Below are 19,627 nucleotides of genomic sequence, written 5' to 3' on the forward strand. Positions count from 1 at the left end.
ATGAAAATATAAACGCCAGAATCAAATGTCGGGCTCAAGAAAGGTCTAAATAGAGACCATGCCTGGAAGTGACAGACAAAGTAGCGAAGCAATCATCAGGTTTTAAAAAAAATAAAAAAAATGGAATCTAACATCTCCAGGGAAGAAACGAATGATAATGGCCCAATGAATTAATTAAGGTATATGGGTTGTTCCCAAGTGGATTTAAAATGGTATGCTGCTTGCTTTCGATAATTTATTGTTTGGGCAGTATAAATTATATGATTTCCTAATCCAACTTTTAAATAATGTCGAAGTTAAGATTCTGTATTTAATCATGGGTAAATGAAATGAATTGTCGTATTGTACTGGTTAGAAAAGGGGAAAATAACCTTTCTGCACTTTACTTGAAAATTCTTGACTGTTCAAATATTTATAGCTCGTTCATGTGGGGTCAGAAATAAAATAAAATAAATTCAAAAAATAGCAATCATCAGGTTGATGGGGTGGGAGACAACATGCTATTAGAAGAAAAATCATGTGAAAACTGCGTGTGGTAAGGTCAACAACGCAGGGTACTTTGGGAAACTGCCAAATCTTAATGGAAACTTCTAGAAGCCTGTGGATAAATATGAAAGGGAAAATGGAGTAGGCTAATGAAGAAGTGGGAAACCTTCAGGGGAAGTGTTGAGCAGCGTAAAAAGCAAAACATGAGTGATAAAGTAAGGCTGATTTGGAGGCAAGGGTTTAGTCAGACTTAAAATGGCCGTCTACCAGGGTAGTAGAAGTAAGAGGACTCTGAGGAAAGGAAAGGGAGTATTATCAGCTAAGAGCTTGTGAAGGAGGATGGTTTTCACTAAAGGCAAAGCTAGGTTCATACCAATGAAAACCTCAGCAGGAGAAACTATTGCAGCTACAAGCAGGTTTTCTTGCAAGGGTGTACAGCAAAATGACACCTCACCTACAAGAAAATAGATTTGGGCATCCACCCTGCTTCAGAGAGGAATATGGGCTATGTAACTCGCGTAAACTCTGATTGATTGGTTGAGTATGGAAAGCAGAGATGTGACTGTTGGCAACAGAAGGGTATTAAAACAATCAATTCATAAATAACTAAGCATTCTACTAGGTGAAGTGGTCCACTGAGGGGTAGAGATAGTGGTAAAAGGTGGATGGGATTGTTGGCTGCCAACATTCACGTAGAAGTCTGCTGCCAGGTTATACTTGCAGTTTGTAGTGGACATTTCCTTTCTGCTTGGAAACTCAGGCAGCCCCAAAACAACAAAGGTCAGAGGTGAGCAGGAGTAAAAGACAAAGAGAAATACCTGGTGTGAGATGACAGTGGTAGTACACGGTGGGCACAGTCACTTGGGCAAAGCCAGTATAGATACACATATGACAGTACAACCTGGACAATACACAGAAATGGCACTGGCAGGCATGTGTATTATGAGCAGAGCACTAAAGCCATTCCCAAATGTAGAGCAGAGCTAAGGAAGCCAGATTACTGGAAATGCTTAAGAGTACACATACCGCAGTACCTAAAACTACACACAAGGCAGTGACATGCTAGACAAGACATTGACCAGTACACAATGGGCAATGCAAGCTACCAAGGCCTGGTGCAGGGCAGAGTACAATACCATGCTGTAAGACAAGCTGTTAGTCAGTACCAAGAAGCCAGTGCCAAAGTTCTCTGGGCCTTATTCACAAGAAAGTGCCGCAGCACGGCACTGCAAACCCTTTGGCTGCGCCATGGTGTGGCACTTTCAAAACACAGGGATACGTCATATTTACAACAATATGATGCATGCCGGTGGATTCCCCTGCACTGGCCCACAATGCGCCATGCAGGCAGTCTTCCCCATGGTGCAAGGGTGCCTGTGCTGCAGGGAGATTGTTTCTGTGCAGGAAGGGGTACCTTCCTGCAGAAAAACAATAACAAAAACAATAAAAAGAGGTGATTTCCTCTTCCTATGTGTGCTGCCAAATGCAAAAACCCTAGAAAGAGGAAAAATCGAGGAGAAATGTAGACCTTTCTCCTCGTGGCGTAGCACTCTGCCACATTTCCAGAATTACAAATTCTCGTAAATCTGGAAATGCTGCAGAATACAAGGGTGTAGCATGGGAACACCCACAGCTACACCCATGTCACGTCCCTTTCACGTGAAGTGTTGCGTGAGAAGGGGACATATTTACAAGGACAGGACAAGCCACGCAGGGTGGCTTTAGGTATCCTTGTAACTATGGGGCAGGAGGTTGCGCCAGCGGTGCGTCACAAAATGTGACGCACCGGTGGCGAAAGGGACTTGTAAATAAGCCCCTCAAGATCCAAGGAAAAACAAAGATCATAGGACCAGAAACAAAACTGTGTGCATTGCGAGATTTGGGTTAGTATAGTAGAACAGTGGCAAATAAATGACAGAGAGTTGAGAGAGACTGGTATCAAGTTAAAGAATGCTTGTTTGGCATTACAGAGATGGATGTGTCAAGTTGCATAAGAAAAGGAGTGATGCTAACAGGAAAGTGCTATGCTTGATGTAGCTTTGGACAGTCCAGAGAGGTGTGTGCCTTAGTGGGCATAGAGGAGGGTGACAGGCTGGGCATGACTCCTATTTGTACACTATGCCAGGCAAGAAAAGACTGCATCATTTACAGGGCACAATAGAAGTCTGATGTAGACAACACACAGATGCAGACCAGATAACAAAAGGTAGCGCCTGCTCTAAGTCTGGCAAATCACAGAGTATTACAAGGGACTCTTTCCCTTCATGTAGCTTTACTACTAATATTTACATTTTTTGTAACGTCAACTGTAGGAAAGCTATACTACATGGTGACTTTTTCTCAGAGAACTAAAGAGGCACAGGACACTGGAAAATCAGTATCACTGGTGAGTTATTTGGGCAGATGGTGACGCTAAAATGTTTATTTAATAAAGTGCATAATTGTAGCTCTGATATGAAATTTAAATACAGAAATTAGGACCCCGGTTAAAGAAGGGCGATCCTCCGACAGGTGGGTGATCTTGTATCTTCTCTTGTGAACAGTAATATTATTTTTGTGTTTTCCCAGAGAGTGTTGCCCTTCCTTTATGTCATTGGAGCTGAAGGCGGTGGCGAGCAACAGTACAGAAGTGAAACCTTTGGAGGGAGTGACACACAACAAAAAGGAGGTAGCATATCTTGTTTGTGTTCTCTGCTCTTTTTTTAGCACAATAAGCACCCTTGTATCCAAAGTGGACGTGAGATTGCATTTCACCCTAAAATATAACGCTGTCAGATATTCATAACACATTTTACACAAAATTGTGTGTAATGTACTTAGAATTTTGTGAAATTTACGCAAAAGCAAGTTACGCACATTCCACACATCTCTAGGTTGAAGACCAATGTATAACACCACCACAATGCGCTATGTTTCCAACCACATTATATCAACACACGTCATTGTAGAGCCATACTTTGACCAGAAGCACAGGGTGTCCCACAGTCACCAGGGACAAAATCAGGTCATAGCTTTATAGTGTTTTTGCAGTCTTCTTCCAAAGTCTTTTTTATAACACTGCTTCTCCTAACCCGTCTGCATAAATGGTAGAGTTTACCATTGCCTCTTTGTAAAAATGTGTTTATTATAGTACACATTTTACTCACCATATCCTTGTAAGAATCAGGATTTAGGGCAGCATGGTGTTACTCAATGGCCATTTTAAAAGATATCACAAAGTTACTCAATACATCTTCAAAGATGTGGCTTTTGATGTAACACCGAGTTAATTTTGGAGGCAGGATTTGGTGTGGCACAAAGTCACTAAATTTTCCTTTAAGAAATTAGTCTCTCCTATTTCAGACTTGCTCATTATCCCCATACACCAGAAGTGAGTCATCCCTCTGTTTTGAACATTCGCAGGACAGTCATCTCCAGAAGCAAAACTGCAGACTGGTGCTTGGCAGTGGTCTTCGGCCAGCTGTAAACTTCCTTCCAACAACTCTTATATTTATGGCTAAAATGACATAAGCTGTCAGGTGGTCTAAGCTGCAGTACTGAGCACATATGTGGATCAGTAAAACCATAGCCGAAAGCGACTACTCAATCTGTCTCTTAACAGTGTGTCGGTAGAAATCCACAACATGCAAAGCCCTGTGCACTATTGTGTCAGTTCCCTTGAATTCTACGGACAGTACACAGTGCAAGGAGTCTTTATTGGTCAAACCTGCATAGCAGTAAGAGGAAGGCTGTGCAAATGTAAAACCCCAAAATGCAAAGTAATAATTGACACAGCAATTCAAAAAAAAAATTTCAATTGAAATGTCAGTGATGCAGATGCTTGCAAGTTGTCTGCAAGTGGGTGGACATTTTTCAGCAAGGGCATTGGGTAACCTTTAGCAAGCTGGAAGTTGCACATGGCTGACTGCATCCACCTTGTGAGCTTGTGAGGGATGATGCTGGCCTCAGGAGGGACAGGCTGCAGGTACATGGCCCCACCAGGCTTCCCCAGGGACCCTTTCAGAATGCACCATTTCATTTAACGTTGTCACCACTGCCCCCGAAAGAGATAGTGGTTGCAATGCCAGCACCCGGCAAAAGTAATTATATGGAAGAGAGTAGGCTGTCCCTGGTAGGCCTTCAACCCACATTCCCAGCCATATGAAAGGAGCACAGAAGAAATGTTACCTCTTGAATGTTAATGAGACTTGAGATATGCAAATAAGCGTTTGTGTTGGGCTGGTTTAGTACACAGAGCACAACAGTGAGTTCTGGGGGAGTTAGGTGCTCTGATGCTGTGTAAGTGCAGTGCTAACCTGCAACTAGGCCAATTAACACGTGGTGACCAATTTCTGGCATCAGTTATTGTATCTAACCACATATGCAATACAAAACATTCATTTCTCCTAATTTTAATAAAGACAATACCGGAGCTGAGGGACCATGAACAAAAGATGGTGGCTCTCAGACAAAAGGTATGCACTCCAGGCTGTATTGTGGTGTGTATTGACATGTTCCATGCCCCTTTCAACCCTCAGTTTGATTCCTACAGACTAGAGTTCTTGGCTACTCTACATTCACAACATTCTTGCTTTCTCAAGAGTCCACCTCTTACTTCATAGCTTGCTTGTGCTTCTTCACACAAGAGCAAGAAATGTTGAACACAAAACTATCTAAGGTATCCCAATATGTTTAATCCAGTTAACATTACCTTTCCTTTCACTTCTAGCATGTTAAAAACTTGAAAACTTCAGTCTATTTATAATCTAATGCATTCTCAAAATGTAAAGTTTCTTCCTCTCTGTAAGCCACTGAATGTCTATCACTCACTATTAGCTGACAGGATGTTATATCCTTTTCTTTCTTATACTCTGAACTCAGTCTCTCTCATTTGCTCTTTAACTTCCCTGCTCTGTCCCCCAAAAAAGTATTATTTGAGCTACGCTATTAAAATTGTTTTTACTATACAACAAAATATTTTGCTCTGTGGTATAAAAATAGTTATAAAGTGGATTTCTGTTGTGTTTTGCTGCTCTCAAGATCTAGTAACGGGTAAAGCAAATTACAGTACAACAACTCTACGTTGCCCTTTCTAGACCAGTTATGGCGTCAGTATCTCTTTTTGCCATCTTTCTACACGCCAGTCCGAACAGAGGAGTATGCTGGGATAGGTGTAGTTTTACAAAGAATGGTAAGGGGACACAAAAACACATAATAGTGCTGCCATGCATCCGTAGTACTGTCAGGCATTTTCCTCAGGTGGCAAGAGTTATCTAAGAATTTGTGGCCATGTAGAATGTGCCGAATAGGGGCCGCATTATGAAACATATGAACATAGACCGTTTGCTTTGCAGCACACCTTTAAGGAGGTGTTCCAAGTCAGAACAGAGACAGTGCATCCTATTACAGGTATTGTACTGCCCCCAGAACACCGGTGAACTCACACCTTCCCTGGTAGTAGCACAATAGTGAAAGGCAGAATTTCACAGTGCAGGAGGCAACTCACCCTGCTTCACAAAGGGAGACAGTGAGTGACTGCACCTGCATTCATGGGCATGTCTAGGGGTTAAATGGGACTCTCTAACCCCCATGCAGAGTTCGACCTCAGGGGCAAAGTGATTGTGCACCATGTCTTTGTGGCACACAATCATTGACGTCTCCTGATGGTGTCTATGACACTGTGCCCAGGTCCATAATATGGCACGCCGCAGTCAAAGTGCTTTCCTCAGTTGCATGCAAACCCACCCTCATGCAAATTAGGTAATGCCTCCTTAAAATAGCGCGGGCACTATATGTGCCCCAGTACGTTCAGTATTATGGAAAGGACCGCACAAGGATCTGTGGCCCCCTTCTGTAGTACCAAAGTGCCCCAGAGTGCAGAAAGTAGGGGGCATACACTTATTGTGCATCTGGTGTACTTTAGGTACTGTGCCCCCAGTCAGAAATGTCGAGCCAATGGTTAAAGTGATACTAAGGGCCTAATTTAAAGTATGGCGGCGGAAGAGATTACAACTGTCACCCTATTGGACTACTGCCCACCATAGTTTGAGATCACCACTGGGCTGTTGTGATCTCTGTGCCTTCACAAGAGCCCCTGCCACAGTGGCTCCTGCGAAGGCATGGAAAGTTTGCTGAGCGCTCGCCATGGTTCAGTTGGCTATTTGCTAAACTTTTTGTTCATCAAAAACAAACTCCCAAAGCAGATGTTTGTTTTTTTTAAAACACAATAACAATGACCCTGTCTGATTTCTTGCAGAGGTTGGGCATTATTAGTATTTTTTGTTTAGGACCTCCCTGGCAGTCCCAAACAGAAAAAAACATCAGAACATCCACTCATTAAGGGCTGGCGGTCTGATGTTCTTACACTGATGGACCCTACATCATCAGGGGGTGGTGTATGCTTTGCAGTGGCAGAACCAGCAGGGCCCCCACTGCCATACACCTGGCGGTTCGCACGACTCAAAATAGAGCCAATGGATCATAGGTTTGAAAGTCAGGATACTCTATCATGTTTACGAGAGAGTACCTTGTCTACCAAACTCATAATAAAGCCTATATCATTAAGCTAGTCACTCTTTTTAAGCTGTTGCTTCATCTCACATATGCTGTGTCTGGGTTTGTTTTCTCCATCTTTGTTGTACCACCAGTGTCTTTCAATATTTCCCCTGGCTTTAACTGCTAAACTTTGAAATACTTCAAGAAAGTTGGGTTGAAAATAACATTGAATGTATATTGTATGTGATGAGAAAAAGGCTCAAGAGGCAAACAGGAGGAACAATCTTTTGGCATTAAAATTTGATTGTATGTGTGAGCCTTTTGTACATCTAACCTCGGGGCAAATACAATATTGAGTGTAAACAGCGTTTTACCCCTGATATCAGATTTTGACTAATGGGAAATTTTTACACTCCTGGTGTTTTCCCCCAACACAAATTCCACTAGGTAAAATGTGGAGTTATGTGTAAGGGGAACGAGTTTGGAAACAATGGGGCTGTGAAGATTTTGTAGGATATCCCTGATTCCAGCTACGGAAACTTGGATTCAGGGGGTCATATCATATGAAGGGAAAACTGCAACATGTGGTACTATTATTTCCCCAGGCAGTATTTACCACAGAAAATATCTGATAAACTTAGAATGAGAGCCAAAATGCATACATGTATATGATTCTATCCTCAGCGGCTGTTTGTGACTTTCATTCCTTTCGTTGTTCATTTATCATTTATTAACTTAGCGATTTGGGCTCACTCCTCTAGCTTTTTCCCTAAGTTGATTTAAAACAGCCCAGATATCAGTCTAAATAACCCTAGTAGGGGCGACCTCTACTACCAGCAGCTTTCAGTAACAGCGGAAGTGAGCAGTGTATTGGGCTTGGCAAGGGGAAAGAGATGATACCTTGTGCATTTGACAACATCTTATTTTGTGCTGTAGAGTCACTGCACATTCTACTTTTAACCCACACAGAAAGCAGATCTTAAATCAGCGAAGGACCTACTCCAGAATCGGGTGAGTGCCCTTACTAAGGGCGTTCTGAAAAAGAGGCATTTCTAGGATCCCTATATGTTTCTCTTTCTACCCCCTGTAAACAGCGCTGGACTAGGAACGCAGAGCATCCTTGGCAATTTTGTTGGAAAAGCCCCTCAGGGAAGGGGGGTGGGGTTGTTCAAGTATGAAGCACTGCTGCTTTTGTTACTGAGGGCCGATATTGCCACACCACTGCAAAACCGGCCCCAGCACAAATTCGGCCCCCACGGCTACAAAATCGGTCCCCACCCTTTCAGCCTCCAGGGAAACGCCTGATACCCGCTATGGCCAGTCCGGACCTGCAGTTTACTTGAGAAAAAGGGCCAATTTAACCTTACTGAAGTTACTTATTGTTGAGTGGCTTAATGGAAAAGTGAATATGTTTTAAGGATATGAAGACCCGGTAACATTCCACTCACATAATTCAGTTCTCAAGTGGTTGGGCTAGAGCTGTGTAATGGAGAGGCACACTAGAAGTGTTTCTCTATCTAGAGAAAGGCCCAAACGTACCCATCTAGCACATAATTTGGCCAGTAGATGGGTGGAGGTGGAGGAATATAATGACAGCCTCAGTATGCCATTTGTAAAAGTTATTTAATTATCATTTGTATACAATTGCAGGTGGGGGTTTTGGAGAAACAGGGTGAGTGCATTGGATGACAGTACCATTTCATTAAGTGTATAATTATACAAACACTGAGTGGTCACGTGGCCATCAGTATGAACTCATTTCAAAGTGATATATTCATATCTAAATATAAAGAATATAATCAATAGGAGTCTGCAATCCATGTATGAAAACCTGTTTATATTTCCTTATTACAGACAAGTTGTGATGTCTCTGGTCACCTAATGACTTAGTGGCTCAACTGTAATGTTGTCCCAGTAGAGTTGTGATGTAATGCCTGCTGCCTGAGCCATCAGCCAAGTTTAAATGTTGGTCACGCAGCATAATTGCAGCTGCAGTTTAAACAACAAAAACGAAACCCGGCATTTTGTTCTTCTGATACGAACAGTGGTCAACAGAAAAGAGCTGTTGGAGGCAACATGTTTATGTCTTTCACGCTATGAGACATTACAGCACTTACAGAATCCCTTTACATGTTTCTCCGTAGTCTGAGCTACGGCATGTTTACTCTAGCTTACATTCAACTGATTCTAATATGTTCTTTGGTGTGTTTAATTTAACATTACAGATTCTGCTTTTATTCTTCATGTTTGCAACCATGGTATCCCTTTAATATGAAAGAGCAAGTCACCAAGGAATTAAGTGCCTTGTGAGAGTGGTGATGGTATGATCATGTTTTATAAGGAATAAAATGCCCTGTGCTACACGTTACAAGTCACCTCCAAGTTGACCTCATAAAGCAAATAGGCAGTTGTTTTCAATCCTCACTAGAGTATCTTAACTCCTCAGTGATTTTCAATATCCCTAAGATATATGGCATGGGGCGCGTTATCCCAGATATCATTCCACCCAAATCTAAAAATGATTGTGATAATGCAGTTGTTAATGTAACATTTCCTGAAGGTCACTGTGTTATGTTCCACAGATCACACAGAGCCACATCAACCAGCATCAATAGTCCATGATTACACACAACCAATGACAAACCAAATTTAGGAATAATACTGGATTCTGTTCACTGTCAGTTATGCCCATGCATACACCTAATGAATGTCTGCCGGCTCACCTTGGCAAGCTTTCTGTCTTCACTTATCTCACAGTGCAGAACTGCACTTTCTGCTGCTCCCACAGATCTGGGTCAGCTGCCGTCATTCCAAATGCTACACAGCAATACCGACTGTAAAGTCCTCTCTGTGCTTATGCCCCATAGTGATAATGATATTGATGTGGGGTTATTGCTCACCAGATTCACTGAAGTACCTGGAAAAGGTATAAGGGTGTTATATTAGGCCAGTACCCATAAAGCACGCTGAAAGATCAACAGTATGGCAATGTTGTGTCGAGGTGTGACTGCCCCATTTAGATTCTCCGGAAAAGTCAAGAAATTACAATTATCTCTTTGGTGCCAGTATCAGTCGAGCAACTGAGACACCACTGGGATTATCAAGATGAACACGATTCAGCGAAATACCTGGAGAATGAATCATGTATCCCCTCTATGTCAGTAGCCATCAGATTGACCCACACATTGACAAAATTATTTGGATGGTCCTCTGGATTCATTGAAATACCCAGGAAACAATAAGAAATAAAATAACTTTTGGTCAGTGAGGCACTTAGACACTGTTTGAGCAATACACTCAACTAGGACATCAGAGTTGATTGATAATGGAAGATTGTCTGATTTCTGAAAAAACTCTAACTCTGAAGGGAAATCTGAGAATATTTAATTATTATTACTACACGTAAGCCAGACCTTAGTGTCACTGTCCACCACATCCTTAACGTAGCCAGAAAATACTCAGAGGATCGATAAAATCTCAGGAGAAGGGTTTAGATCTCTCTTATGCCAATAGTATGGCTACACACCCATTAGTCCCACCGCTACATTCATAGACTGACTGCATTGTACCTTATGGGTACATACATGTTTAAAGATAATGAAAGATTGATGAGAATGTCCGTTCAGGCTGTGATAAATAGGAGCTTTGCTGAAATGCCTCACCAGTGTCAGGATCCCCACTTTTTCCTTGTATTACCAACAAAAGCAGTGTTAAGTTTGTTTTACTATCTCAAACCAAGAAAAGATACCTAAATCCGGACCGGGATTTACTAAACATTCACAGAACACAACATAGCAAGGGAACTTGCTGTTCTGCTTTCCATGAAACTGTGGGGCCTGTTTATGAGGCTGTTTGCGTTGCTCTTGCACCATGCAACGTGGTACAAGAGTAACGCAAACCTTAAGACATATTTTGAAGCCATGGAAAGCCACTCTGCGTATCTCTGAGTGGCTCCAAAATTCTGGAATAATGCAACGCAGCGCAAATCGCTGCATTGCATTACTCTGCCCTGGGAAGGTGTTCCATGGGCGCTGCATAGGTGCTCTCATGCACCTCCCATGACTTTTGACACATCCCCAGATTTAGATGAGGTTGTAACCCTGGGGATGTGTCAAAATCTTACAAATCTGCCAAATTTACAACGCATTTCAATGGGGGGCGTGACGAGGACACGTAGCTCTATTTCGCCTTTTTTCTTCCTCTTTATATGCCTACTAGGATGGTTTTTGTGCAGGAAGATATCCTTCTGATGGATACATCTGCCAGTGGATTCCTCACCTTGTGAATATCCCCTGCGCCAGCAACATTCGGAAACTTTTGTAGCAGTCCACGCGGATGAGGTCGAAGACGACGTCACAGAGGCACGGCTCCGCTCGCGACTCCGCTGACGTCACCGGCTCCATAAGAAGACCTCCTCGGCGTGATGACGTCAGTTCCCTTTTTTCCGCGCCGACGACGCCAACGGATTTCGGGAATCGTTACTGGTAGCTGTTCTGGTTACTTTGTATGTTTTCTGGATTTCTCTATCTTCTGAAAATGTCGACAAGGAAGTCTGGGTTTAAGCCTTGCCGGGAATGTGGCAAGCACATGTCCATCACCGACCCGCACGACGATTGTGTTTGGTGTTTGTCCTCGGACCATGATGTCGGAGGTTGTTCGAGTTGCAGGAAAATGAGCTCGAAGGCTCTTAAGGAGAGAGAGGCAAAACTCTTTATCGCCCGGATGAAGAAAAAAGAGAAAAGAGGTAAAAGGAGATCCAGGTCGAGGTCGAGGTCGGCTTCCAAGTCGACTTCGGGACATGCTTCCAAGAGCAAGAAGCATAAGAAAAAGAGGAGACATTCGTCGCATCATAAAGCTTCGACGTCAAAGTCGAGATCGCCAGTTCGGCGTCGAAGAGAGTCAGTGTCTCCCTCTCCTGTCCCGGCTTCGCCTCCGACTCCGTCTTCTCTGGCTGAATCCCCGGTGCCGGTGTCCTCTCCGGTGCCGGTTCAATCTCCAGTTCCTGCGAGTCCTGCGGCTCCGTCTCCGACTCCGGCCGAGGATGAGGATCGTCAGGCTCCGGGTGAGTCTGTGACGCCGCTTGTTCCACCGTCGGCGCCGTCAGGCCCGAGTCCGGTGCTTCCTGACCAGTATCCTGCTTTCCCAAATCCAGGTCAGGACCCCTCGCAATATCTCAATGCGATGTATGGGGTGTTCTCACGGGCCATGTATACCTCTGGTGCACCTATGGGTCTGATGGGTCCGATGGCTTTTAATCTGGGAGTGCCGCAGGTTTACCCTCAAGCACCGTTTATGCCGTTCTTCCCAGCGACGCCGTCTTGGCAGCTGCCGGCGCCGAGAACATCGACGCCGCTTCCTTCTTCACCGGCGCCAACTCGACATCGTTCGACGCTGGCTGCTCCAGTTGATCCGCGTTCGACGCCACTGCCGGTGCCGTCGGATTCGAATACGGCGACGCCGCAGGTGCGGATCCGTTCGAGAAGGGAGGCGCACAGAGTGCTGGAGGAGAGACGTTTTCTATTGGAAGAGGCTGAAGAGGGGGAATTGGTCGAATCTGATGAGGTGTTCGACGAGTTAAAGGAGGCAAGTGGTTTGGATTTGTCTCCGGAGTGGGAGATCACTCCGCCATCGGATGAACCCTCTAAAGACGCAGCACCCTATCATGCGGTGATTAGAAAGGCTGCGGAGTTGTTGGACCTTCAATTGCCATCCACGGAATTCAAGTCCAATATTTTGACTGAGGTGTTGCATTCCCCAACTGCAGTCTCAGAGCCTTTGTTGCCTTTCAACGAGGCGATTTTGGAGCCTGTGCTGGATGTATGGCGCAAACCTTTCTCAGCCCCGGCAGTCTCCAAGGTGGTTGCAAGAAGATATAGGGTGGCTCCGGGGGATCCTGACTTTTTATCTTCTCACCCTTCGCCTGAAAGCCTAGTAGTTCAGGCAGCTTGTTCTGGACGGTCGAAAGGGGCATTTCCTCAAGTCCCGGGGGACAGGGAGGCAAAGAAGGTGGACCAATCGGCCAAGAAGGTTTTTTCTTCAGCCAGTATGGCATTGAAATCTTCAAATGCGACTTGTTTGTTGGGGCGCTATATCCATGCGCTTATGGACTCTGCTAAAAAGTTGGCGCCAAAGCTGCCAGAGGAGGATAGAGGAGGCTTCAATGAAGTGCTGTCGGATGCCCAGGCGGCTGCTCGCCAGGTTATTCAGAGTGGCCTGGATACGGCGGACTCAGTTGCCAGGGTCATGGGTTCTTCAGTTGCCACCAGGAGGGGTGCGTGGCTTAAGTCCTCCGAGTTCTCTTCGGATGTTCAGTCGACTTTGTTGGACTTACCTTTTGATGGGTCTGGTCTGTTCGGGAAGAAGGCTGATGCTGCTCTCGAGCGCTTCAAAGAGGGTAAGGCTACGGCTAGGTCGTTGGGCCTTCAATCCCAGCCGAGAGGTACTTTCAAGAGGTACAGAGGCTTTGGAAGGGCGAGTTTTCGTTCCTACAGACCAACACAGCAGCAGCAGCAACAGCAGCAGCAAGGCTCACAGTCCAAGGGATATAGAGGAAGACTTAGAGGGCGCTCACGTGGCCGTCAGCTCTCCTCCTCCTCTTCCTCTTCCTCAGCCCCTCCCACCACCGCAAAACAGCCCTAGATTCGACATTCCGGATCATGCTGGTCCTGTGGGGGGCCGGCTTACCCTTTTTCTACGAGATTGGGAATCTGTAACTACAGATCTCTGGGTTCTGGATCTTGTAGAAAATGGGTACGCCCTTCCCTTTCGGGAATTCTCTCCGAATTACCCTCCTTGCCAAGGTGCTTGCTCGGAGGACCACCATCTTCTCCTGCAGGAGGAAGTCCTGAAGTTGTTTCAAAAAGGTGCGATAGAGGTGGTCCCAGAGCAGGAGAGGGGTCAGGGATGCTACTCCCGGTATTTCCTGATTCCGAAAAAGGACGGCAGATTGCGTCCGATATTGGACCTCAGAATCTTGAACTTCTACCTGAAACAGGAGAAGTTCAAGATGCTCACTCTTGCGCAGGTTCTTCAGGCGCTGAATCAGGAGGATTGGATGGTGTCGCTCGACTTGCAGGATGCATATTTCCATATCCCCATCCTGAAGTCGCACAGGAAGTATCTCCGGTTCACGGTAGGGTCGCAACATTATCAGTTTGCGGTCCTCCCGTTTGGTCTTACTTCGGCACCTCGAGTCTTCACGAAGGTGATGGCGGTGGTGGCAGCCCATCTCAGAAGGTCGGGAATTTCGGTTTTCCCCTATTTAGACGACTGGCTGATCAAGGCGGAGTCGTCGGAGAAGGTGCTGCGTCATCTGCAGGTTACAACTCGGCTGTTGTACAAATTGGGTTTTTCGATCAATGTGCCCAAATCTCACCTGGTGCCCTCTCAGCGCAACCTGTTCATAGGTGCGGTACTGGACACTACTGCGTGTCGAGCATTCCCTCCTCCTCAAAGGATTCTCGACATACAGGAAATGATTCCTTTATTTTTCAACGGAGCGGTTGTTCCAGTTCTGAAGGTCCTTCGCCTGCTCGGTCTGGTCGCCTCCTGCATCCTGTTGGTCAACCATGCACGCTGGCACATGAGGGCGCTCCAGTGGTGCCTCCGCAAGCAGTGGTATCCGCACAAAGGGGATCTCAGGGAGTCTGTGAGGATCTCCAGAGAAACTGCAGCGGATCTATCTTGGTGGAGCGTGGAGGGCAATCTGTCTCAAGGAAAGCCCTTCCATCTACCTCCATCGGTGTCAACAGTGATAACGGATGCATCCACCTTAGGGTGGGGTGCTCATCTGGGGGATCTGGAGATCAAGGGTCTTTGGTCTCCAGAGGAAAGGTTGTTTCACATCAACCTTCTGGAATTGCGGGCGATTCGCTTGGCGCTCAAGGCCTTCCTCCCTTCCCTTCGCGGTCAGTCTATTCAAGTCCTGACGGACAACACGACCGCGATGTGGTATATAAACAAACAGGGAGGAGTGGGGTCTCTTTGTCTCTGCAGAGAGGCTCTGCGTCTGTGGTCCTGGGTTCAGGACCATCGGATTTGTCTGATGGCAAATCATCTGGCCGGGGTGCTGAACGTGCGTGCGGAAAGTCTCAGTCGGCAGTTCTCCGCCGACCACGAGTGGAGGCTCCATCCGGAGGTGGTTCGTTACGTCTTTCGGACGTGGGGAACTCCTCGGGTGGATCTGTTTGCCACCCGCGAGAACGCGCACTGCCCGTCATTCTGCAGTCTCCAGTATCCGATGCAGGGAGCGTTGGGGGACGCGTTTCAGTTGAGCTGGGGCTCACGACTCCTTTACGCATTTCCTCCTATACCCTTGATTCCTCGGGTTCTGAGGAAGGTTCGCCAAGACCGGGCCCAAGTTATATTGGTCGCCCCGGATTGGCCAAGAAGGGTGTGGTACACAGATCTTCTCCACCTCTCCTCGTGCCCTCCGCTCCGTCTCCCGCTGAGGGCAGACCTCCTCTCGCAGTCAGAGGGGCAGGTTCTACACCCCCACCTCCAGAGCTTACACCTTCATGCCTGGAGATTGAACGGGGCAACCTGAGTTCATTCTCTCTCCCGCCGGATGTGGTGGATGTTATTTTATCGGCCAGGCGACACTCCACCAAATCTATATACTCCTATAGATGGTCTAAATTCGTACTCTGGTGTGGAGAGAGATCAATTGATCCCTTGAAGGCTCGTTTGTCTAATATTTTGCAGTTTGCCCTTTCTCTTGCTCAGCAAGGCTTTGCTGTGGCCACAGTCAAAGGTTATTTATCGGCTTTGTCGGCTTTCTTATGCCTGCCGGATCAGCCGTCATTGTTTAAATCTCCTATTGTACTTAGGTTTCTCAAGGGCCTCACAAATAAATTTCCTCCTACTCCTTTTATTGTACCTCAATGGGATTTAAACCTTGTTCTGACTTATCTTATGGGTTCTCCCTTCGAGCCCTTGCATAAGTGTCCCTTGAGACTGTTGTCTTTTAAAACGGTTTTCCTTGTTGCAATCACCTCGGCAAGGAGGGTAAGTGAGCTTCAAGCTCTTAGTTCAAAACCCCCATTCTTGACTGTGCATGCTGAACGAATGGTACTCAGGACCAGGGCTGCGTTTTTGCCTAAGGTGGTAACTCCTTTCCATCTGGGACAGTCCATTACCCTTCCTACCTTTTATCCTCCCCCTCACCCTTCCAAGGAGGAGGAGAGACTTCACCGCTTGGACCCAAAGAGGGCGGTGAGCTTCTACCTGGACAGGTCAAAAGACTACAGGATTGATGACCAGCTCTTTGTGGGTTTTGCTGGCTGCAGAAAGGGTTGTGCGGTGCACAAGCGCACCCTTTCCAGATGGATTGTACTATGCATCAAGATCTGCTACTCCCTGGCTGGTAAGGAGCCTCCGGAGGGGTTGAGGGCTCATTCTACCAGGGCAAAGTCTTCTACATCTGCCTTATCTAGGGGTGTTCCTGTGGGGGACATTTGTAGGGCGGCAACTTGGGCCTCCCTTCACACCTTTGCAAAACATTATTGCTTGGACACCGAGGTGAGGAGGGACGGACATTTTGCTCGTTCCGTCCTTCAGGATTTTCTGGTATAGGGGGATGGACACCCTCCTCCGGGAGTGGGGACTGCTGTGGAATCTATTCACAAGGTGAGGAATCCACAGGCAGATGTATCCATCAGAAGAACAAGTTACTTACCTTCGGTAACGCTTTTTCTGGTGGATACAGTATCTGCCTGTGGATTCCTCACTGACCCACCCGCCTCCCCGTTGTCCATCCTTCTATACCTACAATTCAGTTGATGGTATTTCAAATGTGTTTTTACTGTCAAGGGCATTATGTTGTTTCTTATTTTCCACACTGTGTGTGTTGATTTGCATATCGTGTACTGTGTATACTGTGTATATATTGCTGTCGGTCCGTCCGTGTGCCTCGAAGGCACGGAAACAAGGGGCGGAACTGACGTCATCACGCCGAGGAGGTCTTCTTATGGAGCCGGTGACGTCAGCGGAGTCGCGAGCGGAGCCGTGCCTCTGTGACGTCGTCTTCGACCTCATCGGCGTGGACTGCTACAAAAGTTTCCGAATGTTGCTGGCGCAGGGGATATTCACAAGGTGAGGAATCCACAGGCAGATACTGTATCCACCAGAAAAAGCGTTACCGAAGGTAAGTAACTTGTTCGTTTCTGCACAAAAACAATTGTGCATGCAGCACAGGCATCCTTGCACGATGGTGCAAGAATGCCTGCATTGTGGCTAGGCAGCCCATTGTCCACCAGTGCATGGGAAAGGACAGGAATGTGCCGTATCCATTAAATACAACGCATTGTTGACTTGCTGTACTGCACTGTGGTGCACTTATGCTCTCTAGTTGCACTGGCAGACTTCTAGCTGCCTAGCACAAATGCAGGCACCCTTGCACCATGTTGCAAGGGAAAGGACAAGAATGTGCCATATTCCATTAAATACAGAGCATTGGTGACTTGCTGCATTGCAATGATGTGCACTTTTGCTCTCTAGTTGCACTGGCACACTTATAGCTGCCTAGCAAAAATGCAGGCACCCTTGTGCCATGGAGCAAGGACGAAGGTGCCTGTGTTGTGCTCATGATTGTTTTTGTGTGGGAAGGAACACCTTCCTGCAAAAAAACAATCCTTAGAGACTGTTCCTCTTTGTATGTGAGCTGCAGAATGCATCACAAATGCAAACAGGAAGTAACGAGGAGAAATACAAATATTTCTCCTCATTATGTTTCTCTCAAGTGGGTTCATAATTTTAGTGCGAACCCAGGTTTTCTGACTTTAATGAATCTGAGTTTCCATCAAAATGCATGGGTGGTTGCGCGTGAATGCCCATGCGCCATCCATGTAACGCCTGCCTGATGCAAAGTAGCATAAGGCAGCTTGGTGCGATGCTTTGCTATACTTACATTTTACAAAGACATGTATAAAAGGCCTTGTGTGACTTAGTCAATTCTCAAATCCATTTTGCGCCATTACCGCGCCACAAAAGTGCCACAACCACGACGCAAAATGTTGGAAATCTGAGCCCTATTTTTTAAGATTATAAGGTGCGTTCCTCCTCAGAGCCAGAGAAGCACTTCATCACCACAGGCTGCCCTGCGTCTTTCATATTTATTTTGGAGATAGGGTTTTATGGTATCTGGATGATATCAAAACAACACAAAGCACTTCAATGAATATTCATTATTCCTCAAGAGCCTTGGTCCAAACTTATGTCATAGTGAAACTCATTCATAAACATCTAGGATATGGACAGTAAGGTATATAAAAGCTCATTCTAGCAACTTGCATTATGTATATGTTGGCGCATACATAGCATATGTATAGATTGGAATATGTATGTGTGAGCAGACACACACTTATGCACTATAAAAGGACAACCCTTTATTTATTTATTGGTTACATGGGTGGTAAATCTCATATGAATGAATAAAAAGTACAATGAATTGATCTTACATGGAATATGTCATTCCTGAAACTTCTTTACTAATTCTGTTTTGTGCGCGGCCTAAAATGGGAACCAATGTCAATGCATCAGGGTCTGCTGCCCCACAAGGTCTGCATCATTTGAAACAGTGGCTGATTTGCAATTGTATGACCCTTGAATGTTCTCTGCCTACATGGATGTTCCTTTGCAAATGAGGGTGCAGCTCTGCACTGGGATATATAGTCTGCATTTGTGTAAGGATTTTATATATAATGAACACAATCATTAACAGCTGGGGACTTCACACAAGTATAATACTTTGAATCAGGGAAAAATTCACTACAAACGAGAACTCTTAAACAACCAAACAACCAGGTTTACCCACTTCTTCCTTTCATTCCACAAATGCATTTCAGAATAAGTTTGGAATTGAGCTCTTGTTAGTTTTCTATGGACTTCTAGTTATTGTGAGGCCACCTATAGGACTCACTTACCCTATCCAAATAGCTAAGTTAAACTAAAAAGCACTGGCTAATTAATGTAGTGTGCAATCTCTCAAATCAAAGCACTCAAATACAACAACGTCAGAGCTTTAGCTCTTCAGTCAGTCTGAGATTCCAAGGTAAAAGGTGTGTGCTAATGTCTCCTCTCAACCACCTTCTATACTTAGGGGCAGATTTATGAGTGGGGTTGCGTGACGCTCCTACACGCATTATGATGCATGTGTTATGCAAGCCCAAAATGCGATTTATGAAGTCATGCAAAGCCACCTTGCGTGGCTGCGAGTAGCATTCATAAATCCGAGTAATGTAAAGTAGCACAAATCGCTGTGTTATGTTACTCTGTGCTTGGGGGGCGCTCCATGGGCTTTGTGCTGGTGTTCCCACGCAACATCCATGGATTTTGACGTACTATTAGATTTATCAAATGTGTTAGACCTGGGAATGCGTCAAAATGCACGAGGCCTAATGAGGAGAAATATCTTTATTTCTCCTTATTACTTGCCTCAGGGGATTGTTATTGTGCAGGAAGGTTCCCCGTCCTACACAAAAACAATCCTCTTTACAACGCAGTCACCCTTGCACTATGTTGCCTGCGTTGATGCTAGGCAGCCAAAAGGGTGCCAGGGCAGGGACAAAGGCAGGAATGCGCCTTATTCTTTTAAATTTGGTGCATTCCTGCCCTTTCCCTGTCATGCTGTTGAGCAGAGCAAGGTGACTTGCTGCTCAGCATGACTTCC

General features: G+C 45.6%; 1 long non-coding RNA gene across 1 annotated transcript in view; it reads left to right on the forward strand.

Annotated features, from left to right (window-relative positions):
- The window catches only part of LOC146798773 (uncharacterized), a 174,014-nt gene that overhangs the window by 63,992 nt on the left and 90,395 nt on the right, over nt 1–19,627 (forward strand). Inside the window, exon 3 of the long non-coding RNA XR_014969203.1 lies at nt 3,055–3,154. This is a non-coding gene — a long non-coding RNA (uncharacterized LOC146798773). The remainder of the gene's footprint in view (nt 1–3,054; nt 3,155–19,627) is intronic.

Source organism: Triturus cristatus, chromosome 9, assembly GCF_964204655.1.
Source record: "Triturus cristatus chromosome 9, aTriCri1.1, whole genome shotgun sequence".
NCBI classification, from domain to species: domain Eukaryota; kingdom Metazoa; phylum Chordata; class Amphibia; order Caudata; family Salamandridae; genus Triturus; species Triturus cristatus.